Below are 19,095 nucleotides of genomic sequence, written 5' to 3' on the forward strand. Positions count from 1 at the left end.
CTGAGCCTTTTGAAAAAAGATCCACAGTGGACTTGAAGATTTGAAAATATAATTTGATTTGTAAAATTTGAAAATCTTTCTCAATTGAAAACCAAAACAGAATTTTATATACCAGAATGTTATGAATTTCTCTTTGCACACCCTCCTTGACTTTTTTTATTTCATTTTTCATTTTTCTGTTCTTATTTCTCCCTATGAGCTGATCAACTGGGCACCATACTTAATTCTTTCTTCTTGTTTGCATGTGACTTATATCTCATGACCTGGAGCTCTAGCAAGCACCTAACTTGTGAAAATATCTCTGCTGTTGATATGTTTTCAGTGGGAAAAAGAACATGTGATACGGAGTCTCCCAACACAGACAACTTGGTCACTGCATCGAGGAAGGAAGGACAGGCTGGTTCCAGGAAACACCTTGGGGTACTCCTTGCTTATTTATTCTCTAGGTAACAAAGAGTCCAACCTTTCTTTAGGGACCAGAGGGCTAGAATGGATTGCCAGATGTCGTGGGAGTGTTTCTTGGCCCCAGAGAAAATTCATTCATCCATTCATTTATTCATTCCTCAAAGCTTTTCACTTGTTTGGTCCCAATGTAAATCAGTTACCATCTGTTTGAATGAGCTAAAAATGGCCTGAATGAGAAAAGAATCAATTTTATCCATGCCAAAACAACTCAAGGCATGGGCTTTAGTGGAGCTGGGTCAAGAGCTCCATTTTCAGACATGCACTCTACGAAGCTCCACAGCCCTCCTTTTCTCAAAAGCAACTACCTTGCAATTATCCCAGAAATAGTATGATTCTTTTAGGTTGGGGTAGCATGTTCTAATGTCTTACCATTCTTATCAAATAGAAGCATTCCCAAAAGTGTAGCATAAAATTCTTTTGTAGAATATAAAGACTTGTTGCATTTTGCTAAAAATACAATGTCTTTGTGGGTGATTACAAGACTCTAGGAATTTGCAAAAATAAGTCATGACAAAGATCCTGCTCTTTCTGAAATTGCTTTGAGGGTGTACAGCATTAATTGGGATTATTCCCAATAGCTTCATGTTTACCCAAAGAAATAAATCTTAATTATTATGTATTGAGTGTTTATTCTGTGCAGTACAGAAAATTCCTTACACAGCTTATCTACTTTAACCCTGCTCATCACCCAGGCATTTTAAAGATGAGAAAACTGAGATTCAAATAGATTTTTAAATTTACTTGAAGTGGAGCAGATCCAGAATCTGAATGCAGCAGGATTTGAACAGTCTCTTAATCCCAATGCCAGGAGGTCTATGAATCATTAGTGTCCAAATCACCATGTTTCTTTCTCTAAATGTAGATTCCTGGGCCCCATCTCAGACTTCCCAAATCAGAATCTTGGGAGCTGAGGCCCAGGAATCTCTCTTTTTAAAGACAAGCTTGGGAAAGATAAGCTTCCCAAGAGTTTATGCAGACAATAAGAATAGCTTTTGGGGTAACTTTTGGAGCTTTTGGAGAATAGCTTTTGAAATGGGTGCATAAAGAAAAGACAACCTCTTTCTTCTCCTGGGGTTGATGTCAGATGGGGAATGGGGAAGTAAATGTAGTATAGAAATCTAACCTTATTGCAGTGGCTGCAAAAGCTCATTCTGTCCCTGACTGCAGGTATGCTTGTCTTTTGCTTAGTTTTCAAATGGCCCTCAAGGGCAAAGAAATAGGTCACTCCATTTTGTGAGATGTGCTATATGGTTTGTGCAGTCAAACATAACCAGAAGTATCTGTCCTATGGCGATTAGGCAACTAGAAACTTATTTTAAAAATTAGGATGCTCCAGATAACTCCCCAGTTTGTGCATTTCACCCTTAATCTCTCTCCACCCATTCCTTCATCAGCCAAACTTCTCTGACATTTAAATGGAGAAAAAAAAAAAGAGCCCTGGTTGAAGAGGTTGGGGTTTAACTTGTACCTCTTCAGTACTAAAATATAACTTGATGGAAATGTGCATACTACCTGGGACAAAAAAAAACGCATTCTCTCTTCATCTGTAATAGAAACTTCTGAGTGTATTTGGGTGGATGATGAACTACAGACTTCTGTATGAATAATCATACTCAATAAAGTATAATCCATAATACTAATTGCCTATGGAAATGCCTGTCTCAATACTAAAATATTTCAATTATTCAATCATTTTCTGCAAACATTTATTGAGTACCTAACAATGACACAAACTTTAAAACGCACCAGGATTGCTATGATATGGGAATTCAAGATATATTTCACGTGGCACCTATATTGGTAGATTTTGTTATTTAGGAGAAGAGTGGTAGCTAGTGAATTATCCTTTTGCTGAAGCCAGTAGGATGAAGGAAAAAAGCTAAGGGAAATAATAAAATAATATAAGTACAACAAATAACATTCAGATGACTTCTTTAACAAGAAGCTGTAATCATTTTATTTTAGCTAAGCCTGTAATGATACAAAGCTATTCTTTAATTAACAATCTGGATCAATACAGTGTGTTGGCATCTCCTCATCACAGTATTTTTTTTTTTTTTTTTAATACAGCAGAATTCATTTCAAGGCAAAGGCCTCAGGAAACCTCCCTGGAAAAGAATTTAGACTCGACTTACTACCTCCCTTCAAATTTATCTGACAGTTTTCATCTTTCCTGTTATAGCAGAATAAAACCCATCCCTACAAATTTTGCAAAAATCTGTTCTCCCCCATGGCCTGAATCCATCCACTGTGCCCTCCTCTGGATCAAAGTTCCACCAGGTGCCCTCTGCCAGTAGCCTTCCCCTTAAACCTAAACACTCTTATCTTAACCCTGCTTCCTCTCAAGTTACCACCATCTTTCCTTTTATTGCTCTTAATACGCCACACTTGCTCTCTACATTTTTTCATTTACCACCCTCTCAGAACCTTGCAGTTTGGCTTCCCACCCATAGCTCTTCCTAAGGTGTCTACCCAAAGATCAGGAGTGTCATCCTACAAGCCCCAATAATGGTACTAACCCCAGCCCTTATCTATACTGAGCTTTCTTTGGGATCTGGCATTATCTCCCATTATCACCTGATTTTAGGAAACCTTAACACAGATCCACATTTTATCACCCATGAGTGTTATTTATGGGACATCATGAATAGCATGACTCCTTCTCACAGATCCAAACGCATTTAGAGAGGACTTGAGGCCAACGCACCTATCCCAGGGAACATTTGTCCCCTTTGAAATGCCCATCACCGTGGGTTTCAGTGGAAGTGTGCCCAGGAAATCCCCAATTACACTCGCTTCCTCACCTATCTCAATTCCATTTATGATTTCAAATATCATTGCCTATGGAAGAATCACAAACAAACATCTAACTCTGCACTCTACTGAAGCCGAGACCCGTACTTCCAAGAATATGTTCCAACTTTACTTCCAACTCCTAGTGACTAAAACCAATCTTGTTTTCTTCCCCCACGAATTTATTCTTCCTGCCTGTTTCCGTTACATCACTAATATTTTTGTAACTTAAATTCATGGTCTATGAATTTTACCCCCTCCCTTTCTCTTGACCTCAGTAAGTCCTGCTCATACTATTATTAATTTGCTCCTTGTATCAGCATACCACCCTCATGCCCTGTCCTCTTTGCCACGACTCTACTTTATGCCTTCATTACTTGCCTGGTGCCTGCAATTCTCAGCTCTAAACTGTACGCACAGAACTATCTCCCTAAAGCAATGTCTGACCTCGTCACTCACCTGGTCACAAACATTTGGTGGCTCTTGGCTGCATTTAGAATTAAATTAAAGGTCCATATGTCGGCACTTGAGGCCCTCCACATTTAGTCCAAGCCAAGCATTTTAGCTGTACCCCCACATGTACTCCCTAGATTGTGTCCCATGGTCCAGAGAAACTTGCATGTATTACTTCCCATGTGTGTGCAGTGTGATCTTACCCCTCCTTCAAAGACCAAGTCAGATGCTGTTTCCTCCATGAAGCCTTCCTTCCTTGCCTCACCTTAACTTCAGTAATCTTCTCACGGGGCATCTTGTACCATCCTTGGGGCATGGACCACCTTCTGCTTTGATGAGCTATTTACCTATCTGTCATACTAGAGTACAAATTCCTTGAGAAGATTTAAGAAGTGTTTTTCAACTCTAATACTACTACCTTTCACATACTATTTTTTTTTTTTTTTTTTTTTTTGCAGATTTTTCTGTTGTCAGGGAAAACTTCATTATGTGGAACACATTTTGCCCTGGCAGAGCAGGTAAAGGAGTGAATTAATAATGTGATCAGCCCCTTTCCATTGACAAAAGGTAGGGGAGAGCTGCCTCCTCATTGGACTCTCCAAATCTTCACAAAAAAAACCTGAGAGGGGGGCATTGTCACCCTGATGTATGCAAACAAGGAAGCCAAAGCTCAGAGCAATTTGGTAACTTTTGTCCATACCTACATCCAGGATTAAAATCCCTGTTGATGACCCACGAGCTTTGTCATCCTTACCACCCTTATTTATTGTTTGAGATCCTCACTCTCTACTGAAAAGATCTATCCCTCATCTCAAGTTACACAGCAAGAAAGGGTAAAGGTCACTGTAATCTGTGTTCCCCAGTTCCTTCGTTTCTTTCACTAGTCTTGATTACCAAATAAGAAAACAACTCTAAACAAAACTTGCATGTGCTGGAAAAAAATTAAAACAAGGAGAAAAAAAGGAGATATTTCGTACATAATGACAAAGAGTTTTGTTGTTGTTGTTGTTGTTGTTGTTGTTATTTCCAAGTTTGAAACATTAACTTCCCATTGGCCAAGGGTAGGATGACAGCCGGGAATGGAGACCCACTGTTAGAAGCCCAGACGGTTAGGAGAAAAACAGATACAGAGGGAAGCGTGAGTGGAAATGAAATGGGGATACGGGAATACCTTTGATTAACTTCTCCCTTAATCTTATAATAGACAGTGGCAGGTAGTCAGCTACATTAAAAACAAAACAAAACAAAACAAAACAAACCCTTTTTACTGAAGGCAGAAGAGGTCTTAAGTGTCCAGCTCACCGAATTTTCACAAATTGAACACATCTGTGTAACCAGCACACAGACTGAGAAAAAGAATATCAGCAGGACCCCGGAAGTCCCCCTAGGTCTCCCATTCTGTAGCTACCCCCTTCACCCCAAGGGTAACCACTCTCCTAATGTCTAACTAGCTGGCTACATTTAAAAGTAACCCTTTTACTGTTCTGGCCAGGACAGCATGTGTTCTTCTTGGAGAAGCCTTTTCTGGCAGCAATTGCCATTTCAAAGCAGAAAAAAAAAAAAAAAAAAAAAAAAGTGTGTGAGGGAGAAATTTTGAGTGTAGGAGAAAAGTGTTTCTAATTTTCAGTCCTGAAAATGTGAGGGGAAGAAGGAATATGTGAAGGAGGGAATAAGTCAGTAAATGCAGTCCTCATTTTGCTTTCCCCATTAGAAGCTGGAAGCAGTCCAGCTACATGCCATTTTGCAAAAGGAAGCGAACAGAATCAACCTTCTCTACCTTCCTCTGCCTTGGCCAGAGCAGATCAGCTCCTATTCCCATAAGGTTCCAATATGTGGATAGGTCGATGATTATTATTTAACAGCAAAATGTTCACTAGAAGCCTGACATTGTATTGAACATATGGTTTTGATTTTTTTTTTTTTTTTTTAAGGCAGCAATCAAGATGGAGAGTGTCACAAATCTAACTCCAGGATTTGCTGGGTTCTGTCAAACTGTAATGGGAAACCAACCCCCATACAGATGCCCTTCTTGTCTTAGCAAGTTCAGGGGGTCCAGGGCAGACCCACAGAGGGTCACAGGCTAAAATACAAGTTCAGTGACTAGCTCTAAGAGAACGTCTCCAAACTGTTGATCTAAGAAAGCACACAGGCCCAGCCGGTGCTTTTCCATGACTTTCTGCACTAATTATCAAGCTGGAAGGAAAAGATCAGAACATCAAATAAAAATCCACAGCCGTAGAACAATTAACTCAAGACTCAACATGTGTCTGGCTAAGGGGACTAATATTAACTCTGGTATCTACAGGGTTTTAGGCAGCAACATTCTCCAGCTTCACAGCTTAGATATTGGCTGTCAAGTTCTCCAAAAATACTAACGCCTTTAATTATCTTTTTTTCCTGATCAGTTATGTAGGGTGGTCTGGGTTATACTACGTAACTGTCACCCAGAGGAGGGGGAAATCATGCTCCCTAGTGGTCAGTTAAAAAGTTAAAATTTTTGTAGTTTTAATTTAAAAGATAAATTTTAAACATTGCAAAGAGTGCCAGCTGGATTTATAGAATATTAATAAAAACTAGTAGTAAAGGAAAAAAAAAAAGGCAGTTTGTGATGGAGGAAGGGGCCTGGGGATACTTAGGTTAAACATCAACTTTAGAATTTTTCTAAGAAAAACTGGAGGGCTTGTTGCTACTCAAGTTTGAAAGCTGCCAAACAGGCTTGAGACTTTTCTTTCTCTGGATTAAAACCTGGCCAGGCATTGAAATGGTCTAACACACCTCCTTGGCCTTTCTTTTGTTTGCTCAGTGTGTCCCTGAGTCTGCCGGGGCAGAACTGAGAGAGAAAATCCTTCCGGGTCTCTCCCTCTCTGAGGAAGGAGGTTAGCAAGAGCTGTTGACAGGAGCTGGGATTAATTAGTTCCTTCGGTGACCCTGGGACCTACTGATGGCAGAGTCTGTCTCTAAGCTGCTAAGGACTCTGCACTGAGAGTCACCAAGAAGCTCATGAGGAAGGAGGGCTGCTGCTAACATGAGCACTGTTATGATGAGCCAGAAAACAAACCAACAGAAGAAACCAAAAATAGGTACTCTACCTCTGAAAACTGTTTGGTGTGTTATTTGTATTATTTGCGTGAAGATTTTATATAGATATAAATTTAGATATGGATATGCACATTATATATGTACGTAAATATAATCTATCATTTATCTATCTATCCATCCATCCAAACCTTTTTCTTTGTGGATAGTTTTTTTTTTTTTTTAATTCAGTTTTACTGAGGTACATTCGCATACTATATAGTCATCCATGGTGTACAATCAACTGTTCACAGTACCATCATATAGCTGTGCATTCATCACCCCAAACAAATTTTGAACATTTTCCTTATTCCAAAAAGAATAAAAATAAGAAAAATAAAAGTAAAAAAGAATACCCAAAGCATTCCATCCCCCTTTATCCCACTGTATTTTTCATTTAGTTTTTGTCCCCATTTTTCTACTCATCTGTCCATACCCTGGATAAAGGGAGTGTGAGCCATGAGGTTTTCACAATCACACAGTCACACCATGTAAGTTATATATTTATGCAATCGTCTTCAAGAATCAAGGCTACTGGGTTCCATTTCTCTTTGTGGATAGCTTTGCATGTCAATTCCCAGCATTTTGCCAGGTATTTCCGAGGTGGCTATGGCATATTGTTGTGACTGAGACCATTTTAAAGCACCCCGTGCAGGTGTGGCTGCTGTCTGTCCCACCCACCTCACCTCCATCCATCAGCTTTTTCCAACTGTGGTCAAGCCTGCATAGACCTGAGGGAAAATGGAAAGCCCCTATCCCCTTCCCTATCAGAGCTGGTTCAAGGTTCAAGTATCACAGTGATATGAGCTAACAAGATGTGACAAAGCTTCTAGAAAAACTCAGAGTATCTTGGGTTGCATAAGTAAAAGCATAATTTTCTGAACAAGGGAGTGCTCCCAGTCAAAGGGTGCCCGAATTATATCTTTAAATATGTGAAGAGGTAGTTGACCTACTTAGGGACGTTCCAAAGGCCTACACAGGGCTAAAAAGTGAAAGTTACAGGAAGTCACATTTCATTTCGGCGCATGGAAGAATTTTCTAACAAAATATTATGACTTTTATGCGTTCTGGGGTAGTGATTGTCTGGTTAATGGAGGTAGACAAGCAGCAGCTAGAAACCACTTGTCAGAATAGTGGTAGAGGACAGAGAGATATGAAAGGATAACAGTTATGGTAGATAACCTGATTCCTTCTGATTTGGAATTACTTTATAATTTTCATTTCATGTCAGTTGTTTTATTTATTGGTTCTCAGAGAGAAAGGGCTATCAGAATCTGTACAGTGTGAAAAGTTCCTCAGGTGGTTCTGATGTGTCTCCCCACAGCTAACCACCATTCTGGTACCTGAGGACCCAGAGGAACAAAGAAGCCATTGGAGCAGCAGGTCCTGGGAAGTGAGGAGTTAAAAAGACCAAAGCTCTCAGTAGTCCCAGCAGCCCCAGAGGCAGCCAGTCCCTTTGATCCTGCCTCTTAATTGCAGCCTAGTTGCGACAGGGAACTTTAAAGAAAAGAAACAGGGAAACTCTAGAGATAGGGTTTGTTTTGTTTCCTGAGGGGATGGTCTTTGTGGTGGCTGCCAGGAAGCTGACACTTTAGGGTTCAAATAATGGGTTGCCTAAGGAAGCAAATAAATAGTCCCTTCCACCATGCTAAAAGTCAGTCGTGAATAGATCGCCAGACACACTGGGCGTTCGTGTGAGGCATTTCTAGGGATGCCAGGTACTATCTTTAAAAAGTGACTAGAACATAGATAAAGAGATCCTTGGCGAAAGAGAGTAAGATCCTGAAGTGAGAGGATCATCTGTAGGCAGAACACGGAAGTCCTTGAGCAGCTAGAGAGAACCACCTGATGCCCTCAGTTGAGAAGGAAATGACATGCATTGAAACAAACAAACAAACAAACAAAAAACAGCACTACACAGGAAAAGGAAACTAGAGAAAAGGAAGAGGGATTCTTGAGAATTCTTATAGAGGGTAGAAAATCACACACAAAAAAATTTCACTTTTGTATAGGCCTCAGAGTTGATAATGAACTTTTCACATGTGTTATCTAGTTAAGGTCTCTATAAATTGAGATCCACCAAGGTCTTTAAGTTCTTCCAGCACATGAGCATGCACCTACACACACACATGCATGCACACACGCGTTCCAGAGGGACACTCGAGAGTAAGGAAAAGGCCAACTAATCACAATTAATGGAGATGATGCTCAGCCATCCCAAGTCCCTTTTTAAAGAGGTACTCTGGTGAAAACTAAACTTATACCTGTAATGGCTTATTTATGTTCGATTCAGTGAATTCTGCTAACACTATGTGCAAATGTGAAAGAAGAGTTTCTAAAGCAAATCTCCTTTTGCTAACCCCCCAAATAAGCATCCTGAGGAAAGTTGTGTATTTTTGGAAACTACCAACCTGGTTTTCACCCCTTACTTTGTCACTTCTTAGTATGTGACCTTGGCAAGTAACTCAGCCTCTCTTGGCATATAGTAGCCACTCAATAAACTCAATAAACATTCGCTCCATTCTATTCCTAAAAGGTTATTGAAGGTAAATTTAAAATGCATAAAAATCCCAACTATTTATGTGTGGACTAAATGGGTATCTGAGCAAGGATGACATTTCAATGAGTTTAGCTTGACTCTTGGGAAGAGGAAGTTACACGTGACATGCAGAGAAGTGAAGCGTTCTGGGGCAGGACACTCTTGGGGCACATGGCTGCACTTCATAACAAGATAGAAGCTGTCCAGGGACCCACAGCCAGGCCTGGACATTTCATTTAACCTACTCACCCCATCAGACAGCTAACCCTTCTAATGCAGCCTTCATTTATATGGCAAGACTTTAAAACTAGCATTTTTAAACAAATGCAATTTTAATTGCATATAACATTTCCTCCATACTATTCATGTTCTTTGGAGAGAATAAGGAGAGAATGGTGTTCTCTGCATCTTAAGGGAAACCATGAGTTTGTCACAGTTCCCTGAACTAATTCATCAAGGGTGTGAGAACTGAAGTAGGCACATCAGACACTCAAGCTCCAGTTCTGACCACCATTTAGGGGGAAAAAAAAGCTAAGGCTGATTTAGAACACATATGTTTCTTAGAGAAAACAAATCTCTCGAGCAGACATGTAAACAAATACACTAGCCTTCCCTGAAAGCTGTAACCAAATCTCTCGGGGAACTGGTGAGAGTTGGTGTCCACAGAGAATATAGCCATCTCAGGCATGGGGAAACAGTCCATAGCCAGCCTGTCTGTAGCCACAGACCTGGGAAAGCTTCTCTGAAAAATGCACAAATCCCTGCCTTTGTGCCTTCAACCACAGCAGCATTGGTGCCAGGCTGATGGGCCAAATCAGTTCAACCTCAGCTCGACTCTGAGCCTGAGTGGCCTGTAAAGGCCTGCTGTGGTTGAGGAGGTAGGTCCTGGCCTCCAGCCCTGCAGAGTGCTCCTTGAAAACCATCCTACACCCCCGTGTTCTGCTGCCATTTACATTCACGCTAGCAAAGAAGTCACTGAATTCCAGAGCCTCACTATGCAGTGTGGTCCATGGACCAGCATCATCATCATAGGCATCCACCGGAAGCTTATGAGAAATGCAGAAGCCCAGGGCCCTCTCCAGACCTACCCAGGATCTGCATTTTTAATAAGATTCCTAGATGATTTGCTATGCCCACGGAAGTTTGAAAATTGCTGTTCTAGTTTACTCACTCCAGGCATCTGGTACGAGGGAATCAACCATTGGCATACTTTGAATGTTTTCTTATCTTGAAAGTCTATGGAACCCTTCTAGACCTAGGAAGAAATGAATACTGAGGGGCTTTGAAAACAGGATGACCAGGTTCAGCGATAAATCCAAACTCTCTGAAGTTACTGTTCTACTCAATAATATCCCCCAAATGTCTATTTTGAAAAACAGATTCAGAAGTCTTGTTGATCATTGTTAGTTTTAAGCTCTTTCTTTTGGTTATTAGTGAAGACCTTTTAAAAAGTCAACTGTAATTGTGAAAGATACAAAGGTGCTGCCCTTATCCATTCAATATTCTGTGGCTCTAAACAGGACACTGAACCAATATTTGCCTCCAAGAGGACCATGGAATGAACACTTATGCCAAGGAGGGTAAACTATGCAATGCAGGAAGCTACAATGTTTTCCCATGGAACCAAGGAGACTGGGATATGGTATTTAATTCATTTTTTTGCCATTTTCGCTCGTTTGTGGGTATTCATTTTTCTGATTCTTTCCTAGCTTATATTCTCTTCTAGGCCCCTGGCATTCTTCCCTAAGGCCCATTCTTGGTCATCTGCTGATCTCTATTTATGCGCTCTTTCTCCATGTAGTCTTAAGCAATCACGGCTTCAGCTATGGCTTCAATGCAGTTCTCTCGAGCCTACATTTAGAGCCTGGTATCTAAGCTGTTCTCCATCGCCACACTGTCAAATGTATATGGGATATCTCCATGTGAAGTTCCATCCTTAGCTAAAAGCACCACTCCCAAAACTAAAACCTCATCATCTCCCTTGCTCCCCCAGCCCCTTTCCCACTGATTGGTCCTTTTTTTCTGACTATCCTCACCTCTCTCCAGCTGCCGTAGATGTTTTTTCCTGCTAGAAATGGTGATGCCATTTTGACTCTTCTAAGCTTTCACTAGCTTCTATTATTTTTCCTGCAAGATGCCTTTTGGATTTGTCCTTTCTCCTCTAACCTCACACCACCATGCTAATCTAACTCCTTCCCACATCATGCTTGGAATATTGCAAAGTTTCTTGCCAATGGCATCACTTCTTACAAATTTCCTAACCTCTAACCCTATCCTATATATGAGTCTTAATAAGGCATCAGACTTGATGTTATCAGTAAGTAAACTCATCCACGCAGCTCTTCAGGTTTTCCATATTCTGGCTCCACCCACTCCAAAAAACCTGATTTCCCACTGTTCCCCAACATTTAATCTCTATGTTCCTATTTTCCAAAGTCAAGTTTCCTCACTGGCCTCCCCATATCATGCTGGGTAACTTTGTATATAGTATCTCTCCTTCCTGAGATGTCCTTCCCATCTCTAATTTTGACCACTCGCCTCTCTAAACTTTTTTTGATCATATCCCCTACCAGGAAAATAGTTTTAAGCAAAACAACCATTATATAGTTTATTATTTATAAGTGCTATACTGCATAATAACACTGTGTTATATATACATAATCAAACACACAAAAATTGACATTTTTAAATGATGAGCAAAATGATTTATAAGATTTAATTTCAACTGCCCCCTTTCTTTAACTAGTAGATAATCTCTCCCTGGGCCTGGGGTGTGCACATCTCATTTTAGAAATATTGGTCTGGACAAAATATATCCTTCAGGCCCAGAGGAAGCAGCTCTTTCTGCATAAAGTCTTATCCACTACTCCAGGCCAAACGAAGCTCTACTTTTCTGAGCTCCCAGGACATTTAAAACAACAAGTAGTAAATCATTCATATAATATATGCCTCACCAGTAGTTTTTAGCTGATTAATTGAAGCTTGCATTGAGGATGCCAGAAATTTATAGATTTTTATAATAATTCAATATCTTAATTAAAAACTTTGCTGTCTTACCAAAATTGCTTAGGTTGGGCTCTACTCAACTATGCAACATCCAATACAAGAAAACTTCAATTCAGACTGCAGTTTAATTTCATTTAAAGTCTATTTTGTTTCATTAAATATCATATGCATGGATTCCCAGAGGTTTGAGGACTAATTCTTCCAAGTTTTGGCTAATGAGACTTTTAGCATATTGCTTAATCTCACTCAAAGTTTTCATTTAATTTATAAAACAGGGAATTTGTGGGCATTAAAAAAGATGATAAATGTAAAAACTGAAATGATCTATGCATGTAAGAGGTCATAATTATGCTTATACCCAATACTACTATGGCGTAATGCAAACCACATAAAATATGCACATTCTGAGATTTTAAAAATGAAATAATTGACATCCCACCTCCACCCTGAGTTTCCTTCTCTTTCAGCAAATGACTACTTTTATTTTCCCAATTTTAATTTGCTCAGCTGTAAACATAATGTCACCTACCAGAGGGGCTTGGGAGTCTGATGGATCTGAGTGTAAATATTGGCTCTATTACCTATTAGCTGAGGGATCATGGGTGTGTTACTGAACCTTTCGGAACTTTTCTCCTATCAATAATATGGGGATAATATTAACTTTGTGGGGCTATTACAAGGTTCAAATTACACAAGATGTGTATTAAAGCACCTAGTTCATAGCACTTGCCGCTATAATATTAATTTCCTTCCCCCCTTTCAGTAGGTTTAAAAGAACTTGTAATGAGACACTCTCACAGGTAAAAAGAACACTTTGAATTTTGGTTCCATTGTTGTCTTCAGTTTTTCCCAAGCCTGAAGACTATTTACAACCATCACCGAATTTTAGGTTCTAGAAGAACCTTACTGCCATCCACAGACAAACTCACCTTGCTAGCGAGTGGGTTGGTGCATGAAGCCAGCATAGACTTTGTCCACTAATGTCTTCTAAGAAGTTAGAGCTGTGAAAGAGAAGCCAATCTACCTCTCTTCTTGCTCTGCCCCACCTTCGAGGCTGCCGGCTGGTTTCAAGGTCATATAAATGCACATGCTGTCCAAGAAAGCTTTTGGAGGCAAGGAGACTGTGACACGTGTACATGTACCAGGGACACTTCTAAATTTCTCCTTTTCAAAATCCAAGTCAATTAACCATTGAAAAAAATAAATGGGTAAAAGTTTTAAAAATCCCATTTATAACTCATCTCCTCCATGAGCTTTGCCTAACTCACCACATCCAGAGTGCCCTAATTCTAGGCTCCCAGGTTTTACCCTCTGTTTGAACTGCTAATTGAGATAATGTTGTGAAAGCCCTTTGCAGAGTGTAAGGAACTATGTATATGTTAATTATCCTTCTGAATACTTTTGTGTGTTTATTCTTACCTGATTTGCAGTATCTTATTTCCCAACTATTGTGGATTGCAAACTGCTTAGGACAGGGATGGTTAGCATCTTCGGTGTTTCTTGCCACCTCACTTCTCCCGATGAGTTGGCTCATCACCCTCAAAGCTTCACTACAGCAACCAGCCTGCAGTAGATGCTTATAAGCCTTGGGGCCAGCCTATACGTCTGCCAAGATCCAAGACTGAAAAGAATTGTTTAAGCTTGGCACATCCTCTGTCTCATCTCCCAGCTCTCCCTCAGATTGTGTTCCTCAACTCACAGCTTCTCTGTGCACAGAGAATACATGCTAATTTTGACGTTAGGGTAATAAATTAAACTCAACAAAAATTTAGTGTTTAAAAAAGGGAAATACATTACACACACACACACACACACACACACACACACACACATATAACATCTCTTTAAGTAAATCTGCTTCTAAGGAAAGGAGGGGAGAGGGTGGAAGGCGGAGGGAAGCATAATTCTCCCGAGTCAGGAATCAGGTTTCCTTGCTGGGGATGTGGACCGTGAGATAATTGCGTCAGGGGCTTCAGCAGGCCCCCGGCAGCTTGGAAGTGTGGGAGAGGGTCTAAGATTTTCTTTTGTTGACTGGAGTTTAAGGCTTTTTAGATGATGTGCCTATGTGCCCTAGTCACTTAGAAGCTAAAACTGGGCTTGCTGTGACTGGGTATGTAGCCTTATATTTGGATTTTCAACAGTATTCTCATATGTCTCTTACTCATCTGACATCTTTATGTTATTTAAACAGAATTTATGCTGAGAAATGTAACAGAGGTAAAGTACATACATGTACATATTTCAAACTGAAGAATTTCTTCTTTTGTTTTCTCCCCAAACACCCAAACTGCCTCACACCTAAAATTAGTGTCTAATAGTGAACAATGCTAAATTAATATTATCTAATATAGTTTTTTAAAAAGTCTTTGAAAATTACCATTTTGCATTCTTTATTTTGTCCTTTGTTTTACACACACAAAGTCTGGTATCAGGTAATTGACTCTGTATTCTAACCAAATGCAAAAGCCAGGGAACCCAGGAGGTGTTTAATAAACACCTGTTGACTGATTGATGGAATACACTGGTCTAGGATCCTTTAGACAACACATTCTTTGTCAAAACAATATATGAAGGTAAATTGTGGTGTCCACTTTTATTACCAAGCATTCCTGCCACACTGAGGGGGAACAGGCCAGCAGAAAACTTGTCCATCAGCCCTGTAGCTCAGTTTCACAAAAGAAACCTTCTGGCTTTACCTTTCACACCTGTTTTCACTCTCAGCGACAGAGGCAGGGACTAGTCTGAACAATGCAGACTGGTTGGTGGAACAGGCCTGCTGCAGATCCAGCCAGAACACCACCTTTGACTCCTTACTATGAACATTATCACAACTGCAACCAGCAAAGAGTTTGCGTTCATTTAAAGAAAAATATGAGCAGATCTCAAAGCCGGAGAAAAAGCAATATTATAACTAATTGACCTAATTCTTCCTGCTTCATTCTCCTGAGAGAAACCAGATTCCCTGGCCCACGTGGCCCTGGACATTTGTGCCCACCTGGTTCAGTGGCTCATTTCAGAGAAGATGCCCTGACTCCATGACTCTTTTACTTCTCACTGCAGCCACTTTGTCTCTTTCCTTATCAGGCCTTTAGGCTGGGCCTTGGGCAGATTTTGTGCAAAAGGCTAAATGTCCTCTGTGGTCACCTGGCCTGACTTCTGACCTAGAACTTTCTCTTGACTTTGTTACTTGCTGATTTTGATGTTTTGTACCTCCTTATCTTTCCGTACGAACCCCTCACCTCCACTGCCCACCTACTTTCTAGAGTTGCCAGCTTTCTCTGTCTCACCCAACAGTAATAACTGCTTCTTACCCTGCCAGCTGTGATGAGCACCTGTACCCAAAGATATTAAAGGCCCCCAAACTATATTTTCAACAACCGGCATGCCCTGCAGTTATAATGTCTTCTGATGAACCAAATCATTTACCCCTTGCAATTTTACCAACCTACTTCTATGTTGATAACATGTCATTTTGGAAAATTTAAATCGGTATGCCTTTCTTCCCACCTTCTCTTGTTTTCAACAGGAGATTGCAGGAAGACAGGGAGAGAAAATGCGTAGAAGATTGGGTCTAGTCAGTCTAGCATAAGGAATTCTTTTAAGCTCAATATCTAAATCTTCTTCTCCCAATTCTTGCTTGGAATCTTGAGTACCAGATCTTGAATTTCTGTGGCGCTCCCTGAACGCAGGACTGGCTGGTAGCCATGTGATATTGATTTGTTTTCACCATAGCAACAGCAAATTAAAACAACTAGCAGAGAGGAGGCAGGCAGTTCATCAGGAAAGCTACATAACCAGTATATTTCACAAGCATCTTATCCTCTTGTTTTTTCTCTTATTCACTTTCACGAATTTACTACAAAAGTCAAAACAAAAGAGTACTAAATACTTCGGGTACTACAAGCCCTATGTCTGGAATAGTTTGGTTTGTTCTGATTTCCTTGGAAATTTTATTTGTTGATCTCAGGATAAATATCTCTAGAAAATTTACGTAAGCATGAGGTAGAGTGAAGGGGTTTGTATATATGACTATGTAACTTAATAACCAAAAGCATTTGCCTACAGTTTATCAACATCCAGGTTTTATCCTTTTGTACTTTAAATAGCTCATTGTACCAAAAGAAAACCAACTTTTTTTTTTTCACATGGATACAATCTCCCAAAGTGCTAGAATTATGAGGAAAAGTGTAGTAAATATTCAATTCTATTAAGAGAGAGAAAAATCGAGGAAGGCAATTGCTCAAGTTAGAACCGGAACTCCCAAGAACTCCAATCTGTTCCAACCAAAATTCTTTCTCAAAAGGCTCCTTATTAAAATCTAACCTTCCCCCCAATCTCTATGACCCTGGTTGCCACCTGTGACATTGTGTTAACTGCCTGAAGTATTGTACTTCCCTGCTTTCAGTCCACCTGGACTAAAACATGGTGGCAGTGGGAGGTTTTTAATATAAAAGCAGCTGTTACCACCTTCACGACAAGCCATCAACTTGGTGGCAGAAACTGTGTCCTAAATAATCGGTCTGGTAGCACTGGGAATGGGGCCACGGAGTCCACGGAGGCAGCAGTGCTGGGGAAGCGCCACACCAAGGGGAAGGTAGGCCAGAAAAAAAAAAAGCCATTCTCCACTCCCTTCTGCCTTTTGCCAGCCCAGCCAGAACCCTGCAGAAAACCTGTGCTGACCTGCCTGATATGAGGCAGGTATGAGAAGATCCTCTGTTCTATGATCAGTTTAGGGTTTAGAACGGACAGCTAAAATATGAAGACATCATTCAAGACCTGCCAACTGGGAGTTGAGTGTTCCTGGCCGGGACATAAAGAAATATTTCCTTCCACGAGCCTGAATAAAAGAGCACACAGCAGAAATAGTTGGGAGATGACGTCAGAAGTTCTGGGCTAGTGTCCTGCACTTCTCCTTGAAAGTATAAACAGTGGGTCTAGAAGAATCTACGTGGCATTGCCCTTATTTAAGTGAGTGCCTCTGCTCCTCACAAAACAGACAGGATAGCTAAAGAAACTTCATTTTATTTAAAGACCGTAAGAATGCCCCCTCTTTTTTAAAATCTTATTTTCCCGAATACACGCACACACATTACCAAATTAACAAATATCTTTCCACTTAACCTTTGTCTTTTAAAGTGACAGTAATTCTTCTTGAACATTCACGGCAGTGCTGGTTAGGCAAGTCACATTATTTTTTCCTTCGCTTCAGTGCTTGCTAACTATTCTAAAAATGTTACACATTTATTGTAAACACATGCTTCCATGGCCTAACAAAAAAGCACAGTTTCCTCCTGCCCGGCAGAAATTTAAAACGGAAAGGGGCAGAAAAGAATTCTTTAACAAATATATCCTTTCCTTCTACTGGGCCAAGAGTGTTAAAAATAAATCTTCTCCATCATTTCTCACTGCTGGTTCTCAGCAAGAAAGTTGATATGGTTCGGCATAGTGAAAACACAGCTTTAAAAGCTAGCCTGCCCTCATTAAATTATTCTGCTGGCTGTGTGTTCTCATTAAAAATGCATAAAGATCAGATAATTGCAGTAAGCATTATTAACCCAGCTTTACTTTTGAATATAATGGTTCCACTTTTAAGCTGGAAACAAAGACTCAGATATGCCAGAAAAAGAAATGTAAACATTGAACTACAGTATCGAAAATTTGCCAGAAAGCTACCTCTTGCTAGGTTGTTTAAAAATGTGCTTTTCAAACTCAATTAAAGCCATAGCTTTGTAGAACTAGGCAGGTCCCTAATTTCCAACAAATAGACATATTTATTTGGCCAAACATCTGATTGGTGATTATTTACTGTGGAGTTTTGTTTTTTTTTTTTTTTCTTTCTTTCTTAATTACAAGGCTGTTTTCATATAATAGGATGAATGTAAAGTTTTCTATTTGGGAGTTACCCTTGGCAGTATGAAAAATTTCTACAACAGGATAACAAATATGCTTCCAAGAATTCAATTGGTTGTTTTTGAATAACAAATAGATCTATTCCTTGAATAAAAACTCAATTTTAGGCTTCGCCCTAAACAGACAGTTTAGAATCAGGGTTTGCCATTTCTTTTTCTCAAATCAAAATGTTACGTAAAACTCCAGGGTCTCCTTCAAGTACTACATTTGAATTAGTGGAATCCGGTTTCCCTGGCTTCCCTAAGCAACACACATGGAATGCAGCATACTGCAGCAAACTCTTTAAACATTCAAAAAAAAAAAGGGAGGGGGATGATTCTCCTACCTTGTTTAGCTCTGTCTGTCCTTCCCATTTACAGTAACCCCAGGAACATCTGGCAGAATCAAGTGGCCAAGGCTTCTCCACGGCATCATGAAGAAGAAATTCTCATGTAAATAGTTCTCATTCCCTGTTTATTGTACTCTGAGAGCCGTCTGCCGTATCTGGAAAATTTTGCCTTCAGATGATGAAGCAAAGACAGTCTAAACTCTGTTGCTGTAAGCTGCAGCCCTTCCTTCCTACAAATCCCTCCCAGCTGCGGCCAGCCAATCCCCAGCCAGTTCGTCAGCCTTACTCGTCTGAAACTGGCCCTAATAGGATGACTGACACAGCAACACAGCACTTGCAGTGTGTGAAAACAGTGGATCCATACTGATGAAAAAGGAATTTCCCTCTCAGAAGAAAGCAATCATAGCACCAAGACAAAGTGGCACATAATTGGCAGAGCAGAGAGAGGGGTAGCTCAAGAAAACACCCTTTAAGACAGCCAGCCCAAAGCTTGTGGCTGCGCTGTAAATACTTTGGAACAAGCAAC

The 19,095-nt window shown here is 40.2% G+C and overlaps 1 protein-coding gene across 8 annotated transcripts in view; it reads right to left on the bottom strand.

Moving 5' to 3' along the window:
* Positions 1-18,775, bottom strand: part of MBNL2 (muscleblind like splicing regulator 2) — a 167,572-nt gene extending 148,797 nt beyond the window's left edge. For 4 of the 8 annotated variants that reach the window (XM_037800526.1, XM_037800521.1, XM_037800523.1 and 1 more), the window contains exon 1: positions 18,567-18,774. The gene's annotated coding sequence lies outside the window, so the exon portion shown is untranslated. Of the gene's footprint in view, positions 1-18,566 lie in introns of all 8 variants that reach the window. The other 4 variants (XM_037800522.1, XM_037800517.1, XM_037800519.1 and 1 more) reach the window with 2 other exon arrangements.
* Positions 18,776-19,095: the final 320 nt, after the last annotated feature.

This window comes from Choloepus didactylus, chromosome 12 (genome assembly GCF_015220235.1).
Source record: "Choloepus didactylus isolate mChoDid1 chromosome 12, mChoDid1.pri, whole genome shotgun sequence".
NCBI lineage: Eukaryota > Metazoa > Chordata > Mammalia > Pilosa > Megalonychidae > Choloepus > Choloepus didactylus.